Genomic DNA, 16,932 nt, shown 5'->3' on the forward strand with positions numbered 1-16,932 from the left:
CCACCATTCTCCCTTCTGTCTCCGTGAGCCTGCCTCTTCTGGGTGCCTCGCAGAAGTGGGACCACACGGCCCTGTCCTGGCGTGTCTGGCTTCTGTCACTGAGCGTGTTTTCAGGGTCCACCCACCTTTGCAGGTGTCAGAATCTCACTCCTGAAGGAGGCCGAGCACTGCTCCGTGGCTCCGTGGCTCCGCGGCTCCATGGCTCCAGGGCTCCAGGGCTCCGTGGCATGGGGGACCACAGCGGGTTAGCCACCCATCCGCCAGGGGACAGTGTGGTTGTCCCCAGACACCTTCTGGCTGCTGAGCACGATGTTGCTATGAGCACAAGCATCCATTTGCCCACCTGCTTTCTGTTCCTTTAAAGCGGAACTGTTGGGTCCTGTGGTAGTTCCGTGTTCCGTGTTTGGAGGACCCGCCAACCTGCTTTCCACAGCGGCTGCATCACGTTGCTTCCTCTTAAACCCAAAACCCGATGCTCACACAATTACTTGGGATTTTCCAGGCAGTCTTCCCGGAAGGCCCTCACGGGATCCTTACGAATGTACTGTGGGGCGAGCGGGGCTCAGACCCCTAGTTTGCACACGAGGAAATTCAGGTCGGCCTGGAAGGACGGTTACGGGGGCTCGGGTGGTCCTCAGCAGCAGACAGGAGCCCACCCCAGCTGCTGGGGGACCAGCTGCTGGGCAGAGCAGCTCTCCCAGTCTGCAGTCTGTGGGAGGGCCTGGCGGTGGTGCTGCAGAGTGAAGACCCCACCCTGGGTGGGGCCCAGACAGGGCACTGTCCCTGGAGTACGCTGGCCCCAGGGTCCCTGTCACCGAGGCCTCCCACAGCCAGTGCCTTCCCCATGACCCGTGCCAGGGCTGGGGCTCTGTGGGTCTGTATCCTCGGCCTCCTGTCCTCCAGGTGCACCTGCCCGCCAGGCCCAAGCCACACACCTGCGCCCTCCCTGACGGGAAGACTGGGAAGGGGAGAGTGTCTGCCAGTCGCTACCTTCTCTTTAAGGAGAAGGAAAGCCCCGAGATGGGGCAGGAGAGGCGGCCAAAGTGTGCTGGCAAGCCGGAGCATGTGGCCACGGTCCAGACCCACAGCCAGAACATGCAGGACACCCCCCGACCTGCTCCCTCCAGCTCCACCTCTCTTCTCCTGTTTGGAAACGGGGTCAATGCCGAAGTAATCAGTCGCAGATCCTACAACAACAAGTCATGGTGGATTCAGGACCGAAAGGGAGAAGACACAGGGAAGAAGGTTCCAGGAAGGTGGAGGGAGGGGTTGGAACTGCCTCCTCGGGCCAGGGAGCGGGGCCATCGAGCTGGAAGAGGTGGGAGCCTTCGCCCCAGGGTCCCCCGCTGACAACTGACTTCAGACTCCGAACTGAGAGACTGAATTTCTCTGGTTTTCAGCCAGAACCTTTGTGATACTTTGTTATGGCAAATTCATTCCAAGGGGCACTGAGTTTTCATTCAGAGGGTAACGTGGTGACCAGTGAGGGGAGGACAGCGTGGCTAGTGTCCATCCTCGTGGGACAGGAGATCTCCAGTCGAACGCCTGCCCCTCCCTCCGAGTGCAGGTGAGAAGCCGTGTTATCAGGACTGCAGACTTCCAGGGTCCGGGACTCCACTCGTTCCCTTCTCTGGACGGTGCATTTTACGTGTCTACTCGATCGGGCCACGGCAGGCCCAGAGGCCCAGTTAAACGGTCACTGTGGGCATGTCAGTGAGGCATTTGCAGAAGAGGAGAGCTTTCAGTCGGTGGACCATGTCACGCACACGGCCTTCCCGTGCACGTGGGCCATGTCCAACTCCCCACTGGGGCCCGAGGAGGACACAGAGGCCGGTGAAGGGGAGCTCTTTCTCCCCAACCGCCTCCTTGATGTAGGTCTTCTCCTGCCCTTGGTCGAGAACTTCCATTATCAGCCCTCCTGGTTTCCAGCCCTGCAAGCCTGACTGAGAGCTGTACTCTCAGTTCTCCTGGGTCTCCAGCGGGCAAGGGGCAGACAGTGGGACTTCTCTGTCTTCGGAGTCGCATGAGCCAATTCCAGTTCATAAGTCTCATTACAAAGGAAGGAAGGGAGGAAGGAAAGAAGGAGGAAGGAGGGAAGCGGGGCAGACGCCCCACGCTTGGGTCTCTCTGGAGGGCCCTGACTAACCCACTTTTGGAGGAACGGATTCCTTCCTTGGACAATTCTCCTTTGTAACAATCCCCAAATGTCCCTCTCCAGAGCTTCTGCCCGTGACACTGTGTGTCCCTAGTCCCCCGTACCCAGCCCCCTTCCCCACGCCGGCCTTCCAAATTGTAGGAGACACTGCCACGCGCCCCGGCACCTTCCCTCCACGTTTTATCCCGGACTTTCCGCCGCATCCCCGGTGACTCAGGGTTCTCTTCCCGAGTTCCCAGCTCCTCACCCTTGAATATGTGCTACTTCCTTTGCCCCCTTCCTGAGAGTGCTTGGAGGTAGATGCCACACTGCAGCCACCGTCTGACCCACACAGGGGACAGGGAGGCCGCGGCTGCCCTTCCTATAGACACTGTCTGTGGACTCCCTTGTTCCTGTCGAGCTGCGTGGTTTTCCGTTGAGGAAATCGCCATGGCCTGCTCTCTCCATGGGCAAGTGTGACGTTAACCTTCCTGAAAGTTCCCAGGGGTGGACTGCTGGGTGTGTGCACACGTCATTTAGACACATCCACCGACCAGGCACATCCACCGTCTCCCGAAACCACAACTGATGAGGTGCCCGCGCGCAGTCCCGCTTTACAGGTGGGGAAATGCGGGCCGAGAGGCTGAGGGGCTTGTCCACACGCGTGGTCCGGAGGGGCGTGGACCCGGGTTACCTGGTGCTGGAGCTCCTGTTCTGTCACCGGCACCGCCATCACCGCCACCACGGCGCCCTCCCTGGCCTCGGCCCATCTGCCCGTGCCCGCCCCCCTGAACCCCCACGTTCAGCATCCTTGCTCTGACTGCACGGCCACGACCGGGCCCCCACATCGCTTGCACTGAACCCCACTCTCTCCCGTCCGCGAACTCCCCTGCGGGCAACCCTGACACTAACTTAGCATCGCAAGGCCTGTGACGACACTATTGGGGGGGCTGGCGATCAGGGTCAGGGTTCGTCCGGATCCTGGATGCTCTTGACTGTGGCTGGCACATCGTGAGTAACCAGGACAAAGCTCTCAACACGCCCCATTCCTGTTCATCCCCGAAGCACGCACATACCGTGTCCGTTACTGATGTACTCCATGATTTTTTCCAATTCCCTGTTCGAACCCTTGCAGTCCACTCTGAAAAATAGGTCGCCTATTATATGTGCTCTTTGGAATGTCCTCAGATATTTTAATGGAAAAGAAAAATAGTACTGACGTTAAGGATCCTCCGAAAAAAGGGGCCGTATCGTCATCGGGTTGCTCCTCTGCACGGAGCCGGCCCTCAGCGGACAGCTGAACATCTCCCAACATCTCGCAGGTTCTGCACACGAGTGAACACAGTGTCTGCCCTCCGGGCAAATGGGCCGTCGGACCGCAGCCTGTGGGGTGTGAGACCGCGACTCGGGCTCCTCCTCCGGGGACTCCCTGTGTGTCCCCAGAATATCGCATGACCCCTCCCGCGGCCTGTGCTGTTCTGTCTGCCTCACGTGAGGCAGGCTGGGTTGGGTCCCACCGGTTGGGTCCCACCCATGGACATTTGGGACTCAGACTCTGCTTCCAGGTCATTGCCTGTCAATGTCACTCCGTGACCTCTGTGTGTCGGGTACTGGCACTGGGCGTCCAGACTCGCTTCATGGGTGGAACACGGACACCGTTGTAGGGGGACATGGATGTGGGGGCGGTGGCGCCTGGCCCCAGCCTTTCCGCGGAGCTGTGCCTGGAGAGGGCTTCTGTCCGCGGTGGCATTTGTCTACAGTTCCGGGTGGGCACGTGGCCCAGGGTGGCTGTGAACTTGGCCCAACACAAAACCGTAAATTTCCTTAAAACGTGATGAGGTGTTTTTTTTGTTTAGTGTTTGTATATTTAATGGGTGGCCCAGAGATGCCACAAGGCTGGACACCCCTGCTCTACAGCGTGAAACTCTAGCTCTGAGAGATGACACTGAACCCCACAGACTCTGTCTCCGGAACCCGTTGAGGGGACAAAGCTGGAGCTCCCCAGTGCTCATTAGTCCACATGGAGAGAAAGAGATTAAACAGCACAGACACTGGCCACTGGGAAAACCACAGAAATAAAGACCATTACATGCAGCTGGCTTTCCGGGGGAAGACCGGAGATAAAGCCGGGGTGGGGGGGCTTAATAAGGCGAGAAACTAAAACCGGGATTAACGGTAGCAGGAAGCAGCTAAGAAGCTGTGCCTGACACTCCGCTTCGGTTCCATGGGCCTGACTCCCGGACAGTTTTCCCGGTGGTCAGCGGTCCCTCCCCGGCACCTTGGCGGGGGAAGAAGGCCGGCGGCGCCCACCGGCGTCAACAGTCAGGCTCCACCAGCCCCACGCCGTGCTCCTCAGGAGGGCTACTCTGCTGTTTCTCGAGGCTTCTGCAGAGGAGGCACAGGGTGGATTTCTGAGTTTCCATGGAGCCCTGCAGTCTGGCCTCACGCTGTGAGACACACAGAGAAAGCAGCTCCCAGGGGACATGACTGAGGGCCTCGCATCCTGGGGGTGGGGGGAGCGGGAGGAGGGCGACACCTGCTAGGGCCACAGTGCATCTCTGGGAGACGCTGTCAGTAAAATTGTGCCACCTGAATTATGTCCCCCGCCCCAAAAACATTATGTCGGAGTCCTCACCGTCAGCCCCTGGGGATGGGGCCTTACTTGGAAGCAGGATCTTTACTGGGGACCGAAGCAAAATAGAGTCACCAGGGCAGGCCCTCGTCCACTAGGACCCTGTCCTCACAAAAAGGGGCACTTGGACACAGAGGCAGACACACAGGAAGAAGACAAAGTGCGGAGACGGAGGGAGAGGAATCTGCGAGGAAAACCCACGTGGAGGCGGAGGACTGGAGCGAAGGGCCTGCAGGCCCAGGACCCGCGGAGACGGCCAGCGCCCACGGGACTCGGGGGACAAGACCCAGAGCAGCCGCTCCCTCGCAGCCCGCAGGCCCCGGGCCCTCGGCCCTCGGCTGCCAGAGCTGTGAGGCAACGCAGGTCTGTCGTGAGATCAGCGATCGTGGCACCTTGTTACATCAGCCCGGAGCACAGCAACACCTCCGCCAAGCCGAAGGTCTTAGTGCCTTTGCTATCGCCACCGAGCAAAGGACAGAAGTCCGAAGGGAGGAAAACGCAGCAGGGAGGGAAGTCTTGCTGCCAGGGGAGGGCTCGTTCGGCAGTGACGGGCGGTGAGGGCGAGGGCAACCGGACGCCTGAGAGCCACCCTAAGGGCACCGGCCCCTCCGGGAGCTGGGACGCAGCCTGAACTGCAGGCCAGGAGGGTGTTAGGGGTCAGCTCTCCCTGCGTCACAGGTCACGGGGGCTCGATGCCCAGGCTCCGCTGCATGGGCATCTGTGGTTAACTGTGGGTCTTCAAAGTCGACGCTAGCCGGTAGCACAGCCTGTCAGGTGATCTCCGCTCTCTCGGGCCACGACTTCGACCAGGAACAGCATCCTTGGCCACCTTTCCCGAGATCCTCTGCCCGCTCACTGCCCAGGCCACGGTGACCAGGGCTGCCGTGCCCCGCCATGACCCAGGGCCAGCAGCCAGGAGGATCTTTGCAGACAGAAGGTTTTGTCTGAACCCCAGGAGAAGCCTGGCTGAGAGGGGGGAGGGCAAGCTCCAGGCCCGCCCTGAGCAGACCTGCGGGGACGGGTGGGGCTTTGCTCCACCCCTTCTGGTTCCTCCTCTGTTTCCACCCGTCCTTCCCTTCCTCTTGCCACCCTCCTCCCCCACCAGCTCTGTTTGCCAAGCTCAGCCCCTTCAAGGATGTAGTCCCCACCCATCACGGCATGGTGGATCTGTCCCTAGAACATTCCAGAGTGCAGGAAGTAGGTGCCAACAGTGCACCGGGCAAATGAGAATCACGTTCAGCTGTAAGGAGCAGAAGAACAAGCAGTGAAACCAGATGGGCATTTCTGTGGCGAACCAACAGTGTCCGGAGCCGGGCTGCCAACCTCAGGGCGGCGCTTCACAGTGCCGGGGGCCTCGACTCCCTGTCGTTCAATTTCAAAGTCCCCAGAGCCAGCCTGTGTCCTGAGACGGCTGCCAGAGCCCCGGCCAGCACAGCCACACTCCCGCCACGAGGAAGGAGACCAGGGGAGGAGTCCCATTCTCTTCTAGGACAGCTCCCAGAAGGGGCCCCTCCTGTCCCTCTAGCCAGAACGGAGTCACATGGTCACGGCAGACTACAAGGCAGGCTGGGAAAGGCAGGCTGCAGTGTCGGCAGTCTGGGGACCCAAAAGTCAGGGACCCAAAAGTCAGGGACCCGAGTGCTACCGAATGGGCTGTTCCCCTGGGCAGGACGGCCGTGACCCACAGTCCCTCACACACACCAGACAAACAGAAATGTGTCCGGACAAGGACGGATGTCTGCTGGGGCCCCAGAGGACCGCTGACTTCAAGCTGCTGCTCCAGACGGAAGGCGACAGGCTGGGAACGGCCTGGACTGTGTTTCCGTTTCCGCTTCCCTCGCAATCACGCAGCAGCAGCAGCAGCAGCCGCGAGGGCAGGGCTCCGTCGTAACCGGTCCCTCCTTAAAGGCACAACAAAATGAAAGACTGTGCCCAACGTGTGTGTGCTCCCAGCCCCCGCTGGGGCGGGCGCTGCGCAGTGTCTCTTGGGCCGTAGCTGGAGCAGAAGGGAAACCTCCAAGGTGGGGAGGCCCAGGTGGTGCTGACAGTGAACTTGCAGCCTGTTGGGCTCTCAGCTGACTGGAGCAGGTGACCCTTTGCAGAAGTGCCAGCTCAGCAGAGATGCTCTTGAGTTGTCGGGGGGTGGGGTAGGGACCCGCAGCACGCAGAGGTGGCCCCAGGCTGGAGGCCGCCTGCCACCTGCCGTCCGCTGATCTAGAATCCAGGTCACTAGTTTTCACAACAGGGAGAACCTGTGACTTTAAAAGGGAGTTTAAACCCTCCAGGAACCAACAGTCACAGGATGGAGGCTCAGAAGTTAACTTTTTTTTTAGTCCTACCCCAGGACATGGTTTTATTGCTTGAGGGGTGGGTGGGGGGCAGAGAGATGGGAAGGGACGGGTGGGCCTGGGAGTGGAGAGAGAGGTGTGGAGGTTAGGACACACGGCCCCCGGGGGCTGGAGGTGGAGCAGGCGCTAGGGGTGGGCAGAAGGCAGGACTATTTGTCACCTTTCTCCTGCTCCCCAAGTTCTGCAAATGCCTCAGGCAATGTGTCCCTGGCGGTCCTGGCTGACCCAGCTCAGGTGGTGGCTGGCAGGTAGAGGGCACAGGGACAAGCACCAGGCTGGAAGGATGGCCACCTCCCCTGGGTGGGGGTGGGCAACCGGTGCCATATCACCACCTGCACCCTCCAACCTGCCGGGAGAGTCTCTCCTGAAATCCAGCCTCTCCTGTTCGTGTTTTGCCTCCCGCAGCCTGGTCCACAGCGGCCTCAGGCCCCAGCCCTCGTCTGGACTGCCGGTTTTCAGGACGCGCGGGCAGCCACCGCCTTGCCCACCGTGGAGCCAGCAGGCTCCTGCTGTGAGGCTGAGCCGCCCCGGGAAGGGAATGACCCAGGTCCAGGTCGGGGACGCAGCGTCTGCAGCCAAGCGCTTGCCTGTTCACTGGCCTCCTGTGGTCACTGTTGCTCCCACTGACCAGCTGCCTGCAGGCTCCAGGCAGAGACAGTGGGAACACAGGCGACATTCGGGGCAGACTACCACTGCAGTGGGCCACACCTCGGAACAATCGCTCCCCAGAAGAGGGACCGCATTGAAAGGCCGGCCGGGAGCCGTGCTGGTGGCAGCCGGAGGGAAGGAAACGGCTCTCGGTGTCCTCAGACCCAGCCCAGTCCTGCCACCGGCCTCCTTTCCCACCGCGGCCGGTCTGCCCGCGTCGCCCTGGTCCAGCACCGGCCTTCCCACCCGGGGCGTGGGCAGCGGGCTTCACGTCCCTGGGTCTGCGGCTGCAGGGTCACTGGCTGCGCGCTGGTGGCCGGACGCTGTTATCTGCACAACGGCCCCACCAGACAATTAGTTCCTATCATTCACCCGGTGCAATCAGCTGTTAAATCCTCGTTTAGGCTCATTTGAATACGAATGTGCTGTTCCATAACAGGTTAGATTGCCATGTTTACAAATACGCTCCAGGTGTTTAGAAAGTTGGGCGAGGAGAAACATACTGTGCCGGTCGTGCCGGTTTAAACGACTTAAGCCCATTTACCCGTCACTTCGCCGTCCTTTTCGCCTCCTCCGGTCCCCTTCCGTCCTCCCTTCCTCCGCCCAAACCTAAGTATGCTCCTTCTTGTTTGTTGGCTTTACCGCTCTGTTGAACTAGAATCTCCCAGATGCCACCTACAAAGCAGCCACCTCTGGGTGGGACTTTTGTCCCCATTCCTGCCTCTTTCGGAGGCAGATGAAACGGTCCACAGGGAGAAGGCAGACAGAAAAGATCTCTGCAGCTGCGGTGTTTGTGCTAAATACCGAGTCGCTGCCCGAGTCTCTGCCCTGCTGATGGGGCACGGAGGGGAGAGGACAGCGACTTTCCGCCCGTGGGGGACAACTGAGAGGGCAGAGAACCGGATCGTGGGGAGGAGAGCAGGGCGGACTGGGAGGGGGCTTCGCAGGCCTTGGGGCCCACCTGCATGGCCTGGGCTTCCCATGGAGCTGCTGGGTCCCAGAGGGAGGGCCCAGCTGAGCTGCACAGAGTCCAGTCGTGTCCCAGACACCTGGCTGGGCAGCAAGACTCCGGAACACACGCCACACACCCACCTCCAAAGGTGCCTGCACCCCAAGTTCACTGCAGCCTTGTTCACAGTGGCCGAGACACAAGGACGGGGGCAGGGCTGAGTCGGGCGGGGTTCCCCGGGCGACCTCAGAAGGGAAATGATTTTTCCAACGAGAAAGATAACAGAGTGTTTTGGTTTGTTCGCTCGCTTGCTTTACGCAAGGATTCTCCTTGGGCCATTTTTCATAGAAAACATTTAAAATGTCATTAGGTTCACAAAGTTTTGTTGAATTGTGCCTTTCGAAGGACCCTCGTCCCCCTGGGGACGAAACTCAGGTGTGGGGCTTCTCACTGCTGACACTGACCGCGCATTCGTGGGCAGGGAGCCCCGCTCAGTCTGTCCTCCCCACGGCCCTCGGGCTGTGGCCCTGGGTTTACAGCTGGAGACCCAGAGGCGCAGGGAACTTCATTCACTCGCCTGAGGCCACACAGCTGATAACGCACCAGGCTGGGACTCGAACCTGCACGGATGCTCCTACCGCTGAGCTGACAGGGGCTCAGAACACGGGGGGTAGGGTGGAGGGGAATGAAGGGGGGAGTAGAACAATAATGGCATAATCAATAAAAAATAAATAAAAAACAAACAAAAAAAAACCTACGGAAATCTCAAGACCCAAATCATGTTCACTCCTGCTCAGTGTCCTTCAGCGAGTCCCCACAGCTGTTCCAGACAGCCTCCAAAATGAGTGGCAGCCCGAGAGGGCCTCCGACATGGGTCCCCGACTCGGGTCCCCAGGCCACGGCCACCTGCAGCCCTCCGATCGCAGGCTCCGGCCTCCTTGCAGCGCCTCGGGCACCTTCCTCCGGCCTTTTCCACCTCAGCCCTCTCCCCCCTGCTGTTATACCGCCTGGGCGCCTGCCTCTCCCCCCACCCTCCGGACAGACAGACAGACACGCACACCCGATGACCTCCTACTGACTCCTCGGGTCTCACACACCCCCGAGAGGTCCTTGCTGACCCACCGGTGTGATGTCACCCCACTGTGACGTCCTCCCCTGCGCCGTCGGTCCCGGCCACTGCCAGGATCAATCACATCACTGGTCTGTGTGGTTTTCGGCTTTGTCTCTGTCCTCCCCAAAGAGAGGGTCGCTCCGCTTGTGTGGGATCACGTCCCCGTCATTGCTACTTCCTCCCCAGCAACGGCACATCCTAGGCAATATGGGGGAAGTAGCCAGAGAAAGGAGGGACAGAGGGAGCTGGGAGGGGAGGAAGGTGGAAGGAAGGGAGGGGCCCAGAGGCTCCCGAGAGCTGCCAAGAGTTTGACAGCGTCTGTCACGGCCAGCAGCGCTCTCAGATAAGCCAGGGCGCTGCCTCCGTGGGGGCTGCCTTCCCTCCTTCCCTCCTTCCTTCCCTCCTTCTCTCCTCCCCCCTCCTTTCTTCTGTCCTTCCTGCCCCCCTTTGTTTCCTCCTTCCTTCCTTCCTTCCTTCCTTCCTTCCTTCCTTCCTTCCTTCCTTCCTTCCTTCTTTTCTAGACCTACTATCCTATTTTCTTAAGAAACACAAATGATTCAATAAAAGCAGCATTTAAAATGAAATGATCCTTCAACTTCGAAGCGGAACCTCTGTGTCGGGCGCACAAGGCATTTTCAGGCTCCTTTGCGGGCTCCTCCTCCTCCTCCCTCCCGTCTCCTCGAGATGGTCGTGTGGGGGTGTCTGAACGATCTCTCCTCCGTTGCAGCGCAGGGTCGCCGACCAGGCCAAGGCGCCGGGACGAGGTGCCACTTTAAGAAAAGCAACTGAACAGATTGATGGGTTTGTCCTTTGTAGGGTTGAGTGGCTACAAAGAAGCACATCTGGGGGTCAAGAGGGTTACCGCTCAAACGTTTTCCTTCAGTGAATTAAGAAAGAACCAGTGCGAAAAATACAATAACACAGGAATATCCAAGCAAACAGAAACACTTAAAGGTGAGAACTGTTAAAATATAGGAGAACCTGGGAAAAGGGATAGGATTTCTAAGCGCTTTCAGCCACTTTGAGGCAGACAAAATGCACTCATGCCAGACCCTGTTTTGTTACTTGTGACGCGTGGCCAGACTCAATCTGTTGCGTGACGTTTACTGTTCTGCAGGCCATATTAACGCAGACGACTGAGGGGGGACTGTGCAGCGAAACCCGGGCCACACCACGCAAACGCCGTCTCCCGGGGCTGCAGCACAGAGGGCGAGCTGTTCCTTAGGTTCAGGACGCCCAGAGAACGCCTTATCTTCCCTGGTTCAGATTATTTCCCCGTGACTTTCGTTCAGAGCACACATCAGTTAGCGCCTGATGCAGCAATGAGACTGATGGAGAAAAGGGAGAGAAGCCGGGGGAGGGAGGGGACACCCTGGCGTCCATCCACATGGATGGTGTCATTCAACAGCATCTGATTCTTGAGGTCACTCGTAGATTCTTCAGGGCCTGCGTTCCCAAGTGCTTGGGCAAACTTTCCATTTCGAACTGTCTTCTCTGTCGCAGGTGGAAATTCTGTGTGTCAGGGGCCACCACACAGGCGCAGGCCTGGCAGGGCCTTTGGAGGTGGGGGGGGGGCAGGGACCGACGAGGAAAGCGAGCGTCGGGCAGTGTCAGCCACCAGGCCAGCCGCCGAGCTCCAGGAGGTTGAACAGTGTGAGAGAGACAGAAGAGGGATTTGCATCCCTGCTACAGTGAACGATTCAAAGTGTGGCCAGATGCCTGCGTTCATTCCTTCCACAAATATTTCTGCGGCTGCGGCAGGTGCTGCTAAGGATTCAGCAGTGAGCCCGCCAGGCAGAACCTACCCAGTGGAGGAGTTCTCATTGCAGGGATTGAAGATCATTAAATTCCTGACTCTCGTTCCATCCAGAGGCTGTTACTGTAACAATTCTCAGGAACCACCTAATTAGAACGAATCAAAGAGGTTGAACAAAGTCTCCACTGCCCTAACTTGGTGAGTGCAGGAATTACAAATAGGAGTCAACTCCTCTGATCACAGAGAGAAAGGGAAACAGCGGGTGTGTAATTTGTTTGGAGGAGCCAAAGGAAACCTCGTGAAGAAAACAATGTTCCAACAGGACGTCCAGATTCAGCGGCCACGTCTCCTAGAACAGAGAGCAAGATGCAGACATCTGAGAAAGCAAACCAAGCGCTTTTCTGGGCTCTGCACACGGGGCGGGGGGGGGGCGGGGGGGGGCGGGGAGCCCACACCGAGCTCTGAGCTCCGGGCCTGGCCGCTGGTACGGTGAACGTGCGGGAGGCAGGCAGGGCTCAGCCCGCAGCTGCTGGCGACCAAGAGCGTGAAACTGCGCAAAAGGAAGGACCCAGGCACACACATCCATGTCGCCAACCTACAGGGGACACCCCGGGTTGAAGTGGCCCTCCCTGGGGCTCAGGAGGGGCGGGGAGGGGAGGCCCTGGACCACGTGGAAGACCCACCAATCTGGATGCATAACCGCTGCGTGTGCCCTTCTGTGCTTTTGCGGGCGATGCTTCCAAAGGTTCGGAAAGCCGTTTTCATAGACACTGGGAGCCTGCCGCTGTTACGGGTGCGTCATCTTACTCCATGATGACGTCACGGCTGCGTGGGCAGCTTTTTTTAAAAAACCAAATCTTATTTCCTGCACCAGGAGAAACAGTTTGTTTCTTTTAAAGCCAAAAAGTAATCCTATTTCATGAAGAAACGACATTGTGGATTTTGAGGTCCCCGCGTTCCAGACGTTCCAGAAGTGACCACGTCCCCAACAGAGCGAACATGGCATGGCGGCGCAATGATGGAGGACGGCGCAAAGATGATGTTACGATTTTGAGAAGTGGTTCCATGTTTTCTTTTTCTGCTTTTCAGCTTTTATGGAATTGGCCCATGTTGGTTTTATGATGGTAATAAGTTTTTACTAGAAACAGAGTGACTATCTGCTGAGGCTGGGTGTGAGAGGCAGGTGCTGGGTTCGTCCTCTCGGATAAAACGGTAAAGGCAGGTGACAATGCCAAACTGGGCCGCGGAGGGATAACCCAGGGGCCCGCTCAGTCATGGAACGTGCAACGTGCAAGATTTAAAGTTTTCCTCTTCCCTCACTGGTGTACGTATTCAAATCGCTCAAGAGGCTTCTGCACGGGATAGGAAATTGCTCCCCGGATGCCACACGCTATTTTGGTAAGAAAAAGAAAACGAAGCCTGTGCAGCCACACGTCCCTCGCTCTGATGAGAACCCGGGGAGGACACGGGACCAGCCGGAGCCCCAGGCGGGAAGCCGTGCTGCGCGGGTGAGTGAACCTGCAATCCAGCCCCTGCCCGTGGGCGCCTTCCCTGCAGTCGGCTGGTGGGAGTCGGACCGTGGAATTCCCAGAGGACATCTGACTACATAGGAAAATGTCTGTCCTTGGACCCAATAATTCCGTTTTTAAGTGTTTAAGAACTACCGTATTTTGCCATGTATAATGTGCACTTTCTGTGCCCAAATTTTGAGGGAAAAATAAGGATGCTCATCATACGTGGATAGTACTAATTCTGTATCTATAGAAATGCTTTTAATTATTTTATTTACACTTATGCGTTAAAAGTGAAACTCTAGAAAGCAACAATGCTATCTGTATGCAAAATAATATCCTGGAACATGTTAGTTGGTTTTGTTTCTAAATATAAACAAATAATTGAATTTTAAAAATTAAAACGAAAGATTTTTTTCCTGAAAGTTTGGGCCAAAAACGTGGGTGTGCAGTATACACAAGAGTGCATTATACTTGGCAAAATACGGGATCTTGAGAAGTACGCTAAAATGTTTGTGCAAAGACGCTCGCGTCCGTGTTCTCTATGATAGGAAATGGACAGTCGTGCCCCAAACCACCACCGAAAGGGCTTGGAGGATCAAGGAGTGTGTATCCAGTGTGCTCTTAGGCCGCCTTTAAAAGCAGCATGCAGGCGCGGAGTCAGCGATCGGGAGAAAAGTCTCCAGGGTGCATTGTGGGGCAGAGGCAGGCCGTGCAGGAAATGGCGCGTACGGTTAATGAAAAGTGCCCTTTTTATTAGCGGGGTGGGGCTGGCCTCCGGTCTGTCTGCGGTGGGTGCCCACAGGTGGACAGCTCAGGAAAACTTGCGCTCGTTCCTCACTCTGTCCTGTCTGCTTGAACCTTCTGCCGGAGCAGGTGTGGACACTGCCCCGGGACTGGAAGCAGGTGTCCAGGAGGCCTCCGGGGCGGCGCTACAGAGCCGCTGGGAAGTCCTGGAACAGCCCAGCACCAGCGAGGATCCAGGGAGGCCCCGTGGACACATCTGGGGAGCAGAAAAGCTTCAGTGATGTGGAAGCGAAGTGGGGGCCAGACCAGTTTCTGGCAAGAGAAACGCCTGTGACGAAACCGAATTTCCGGGTAATTGGACTGAACCCTCCCCAAGGCTGCCCAGGACCATGTGGCCCATCGTCATTCACGGAATTTCTGCGGTCCAGTCCGCAGACCTCAGGGGCCATGTTCTCTGCCTGGCTCACCGGGGTGTTTTTGGTTGGCCCAAGGCCCAGGCCAGGAGCACAAAGACCACACTGACTTTCACAAGAAATACCAGCGTTTGGAGACCGGGAAGAAGTCAGCCCTTGGGTCGTGCCGATTCATCAAGGTCCACGGGGTGGCTGGAACTATCGTGATGGGAGGCTTCTTCAGGACACATAGGACACAGTGGGTTTTCCTTCCCTGAAAGGGGGGAAATAAGGTGTCTGCAACCGGAATCTAGCAATGAAGATCGAGTATCCCTGGAACTATGATGTTTCGCTTTGAAATCCTCACCAACCAGATGAAGAGTGTGAGCAGTTATCTACTAGGAAGTATGGTAGCTCTCCTGGTCCAAAACTTTCCAGGTGAGAGCATTTGGGGGCTGGTCACCAGTTTGATTAAATATTCTTTATAGAGTAGGTGGAGCTACAAATAAAAAAATTAAAAGTACTAACTTTTTAAAGAATGTCCAACATTTCAGTATTTTCTATTACCTAAATGCAAAAAAAAAAAAGGTATTCTAAAAATAGAGCCAAAACGCTCATTAAAAGGAAAATATCTTCAAAATTATTACACCAAGGAGTTCGCATTTAAAGGTCTGGGAAAGCGACACCCTCATTTTTCAGGGGGCTTTCTCTTGGATCCTTTTCAAACTTAGCTGCCAAAAGAAATGAAAAGTGAAACCGTGAAGCAAAACCAAACTGCAACAAAGAATCCGCGGACGTTCGGGCCTGCCGGGCCTACCGGCACGTTAGACCGTATGTCTCCGCGGAGACAGCATCACCTCCGTTCAGGCCCAGCCAGCGCGGGTCTGGTGCGACACCGCAGACTTGCTCTCCCGCCCTGAGCGACTCAACGCAGAGATGCGGCTCCAGGCCGTCAGCACCACCGGGGGTTCTTAACACGTGAGAAATGTAGCTGCCCATTTAGTTGATTTGAATTAACGGCAGTGTTCACAGAGGACATTATCAAGAGCAATTTATTCTAGGACCGTCGGCTGCTTGCAACTTTCTCATTCAGCAGAATCTATACATCGCCAATGCTAAAAGCGAGAGGGGTTTTTTTGGTGAAAAAAAAAAAAAAAGAAAAGGTATTTGGTTGTGTAATCCTCAAAGTGTTTAATTTGTATTAAAGCTAAATCCAGAGGCTCTGAGACCTTGGGGGCTCTCGAGGTGGATTTGTGTTCTGGTTCACACACCTTGAGACAAAGGCTCCTAGTCAAGATGGGGAGGAAAAAGACGTTTTTTTTGTGTGCGAGATGCGGGGCAGATTTATTCCGGAGGCGGCCTGAAACGGGCTTCAGAAAATGGAGAGAGGGTCTCTCCTGGAAGAAAGGCCGCTAAGTAAACTCGCTGCCATTCAAAAGATTGGCTCGACACTTCACAAGTGCTGAGGGAAGAAAGGGAAATCTGTTGTCAGGTTTGGGGTGTTTACCGGCCCCCCTCGAGACACTTGACCTAATGCCGTCGCCCCCTAATCCGCTGATCTGCATGCGGTGGCCTCCAGCCGCAGCCCCAGCCGCTGGCGGGATCGCCGGCTACGCTCGCCCCAGCCCCCTGATCCGCGGGACAATGTGCGCCGCGCACCTACGCCCCTCCCCCCGCCACCCCCTCCCGCGGCTCGGCCGAGATTGAATTCTGCTCACAAATTGTGAACTAAGTTGTTTGGGCTGGATTTGCGCGGAGAATTGTGCCTCTAATGGAACAGCCTGTTCATTATACAGCGTCAGGGCCGAGGCTGGGCGCTCCCAGACCCCGGCCCGCGCAGGTTGGCGGCGCAGCCTGACAGTTGACAAAGGCATGAATAGCTCTCCGCTGTCAAACCAGGCTTACAAACAGCTTGGCACACACACAGTGACCGCGCTGCCCGCGGATTTAGGGTCCCCGCCCGCTAATGCCCCAGATTTGTAAGTACAAATCGCTTAGTCTTCAGACTGTTTGCGAAAGGAATAAAATGACCAAAAATTAGTTTGTTTTAGCCCTCTCCCCCAACCCCGCCCCCGCCGGCCTCCCGCCAGTGAAACATTAATAAAAAAAAAAAGAAAAGGATAAAATAGTGTGCCGTGGTCTCACGGGATATGGCTGGGGGTTCGCGGGGGGCATCGAATTGGGCAAGAGCATTGTGCGGGAGACGTTCTGTCCTGCTGGGGCGCCCGCTTCGCTCAGAAAGCAGCCGAAAGTCTAACGGAATTCATTTCAGACGGGTGATTTTAGAAGATGGGGCGCCAACACTTTGATTTCTATTCATGTGAATACCTGTTGCTTAAGACTCATGACAACCCCTCCCCTCCCTTAAACTGCATCCGTCTTTTAAAATGGGGCAGTTAGATTTCTGAACATTTTCATAGGCGGTTATGTGCAAATTAGATAAAATATTTCAATTTTCTATGGTGGTTCCCATTGTTTCGTGAATAAATTAATGTAAAATCATTGAGCTGGAAAGCTTTATAGGAAATAAGATGAATATTTTCACTGTGACTTAGCACTAGTTTAGCAATATTTTTTTTAGTGTGGGTTGGGTTAAATAACCCTTTGGCTTATTATGACCACAGCAGAATAGTAAACAAAAGTTATATCCTATATCACTATCCCTTTATAGGAGAAACAAAAAAAAAAGTGGTCACAGGCTAAA

At 56.5% G+C, this 16,932-nt stretch overlaps 1 long non-coding RNA gene across 2 annotated transcripts in view; it reads left to right on the forward strand.

Moving 5' to 3' along the window:
* Window positions 1-16,932, forward strand: part of LOC119035766 (uncharacterized) — a 35,750-nt gene that overhangs the window by 11,934 nt on the left and 6,884 nt on the right. The window contains exon 3 of one of the 2 annotated variants that reach the window (XR_008390145.1): window positions 6,436-6,557. The exons of the other annotated variant lie outside the window; for it this stretch is intronic. This is a non-coding gene — a long non-coding RNA (uncharacterized LOC119035766). Of the gene's footprint in view, window positions 1-6,435; window positions 6,558-16,932 lie in introns of those variants that run through there. 2 annotated transcript variants of the gene reach the window in all.

The sequence above is a fragment of the Artibeus jamaicensis genome, unplaced genomic scaffold (assembly GCF_021234435.1).
Source record: "Artibeus jamaicensis isolate MK-2021 breed Jamaican fruit bat unplaced genomic scaffold, CSHL_Jam_final scaffold_474, whole genome shotgun sequence".
NCBI classification, from domain to species: Eukaryota; Metazoa; Chordata; class Mammalia; order Chiroptera; family Phyllostomidae; genus Artibeus; species Artibeus jamaicensis.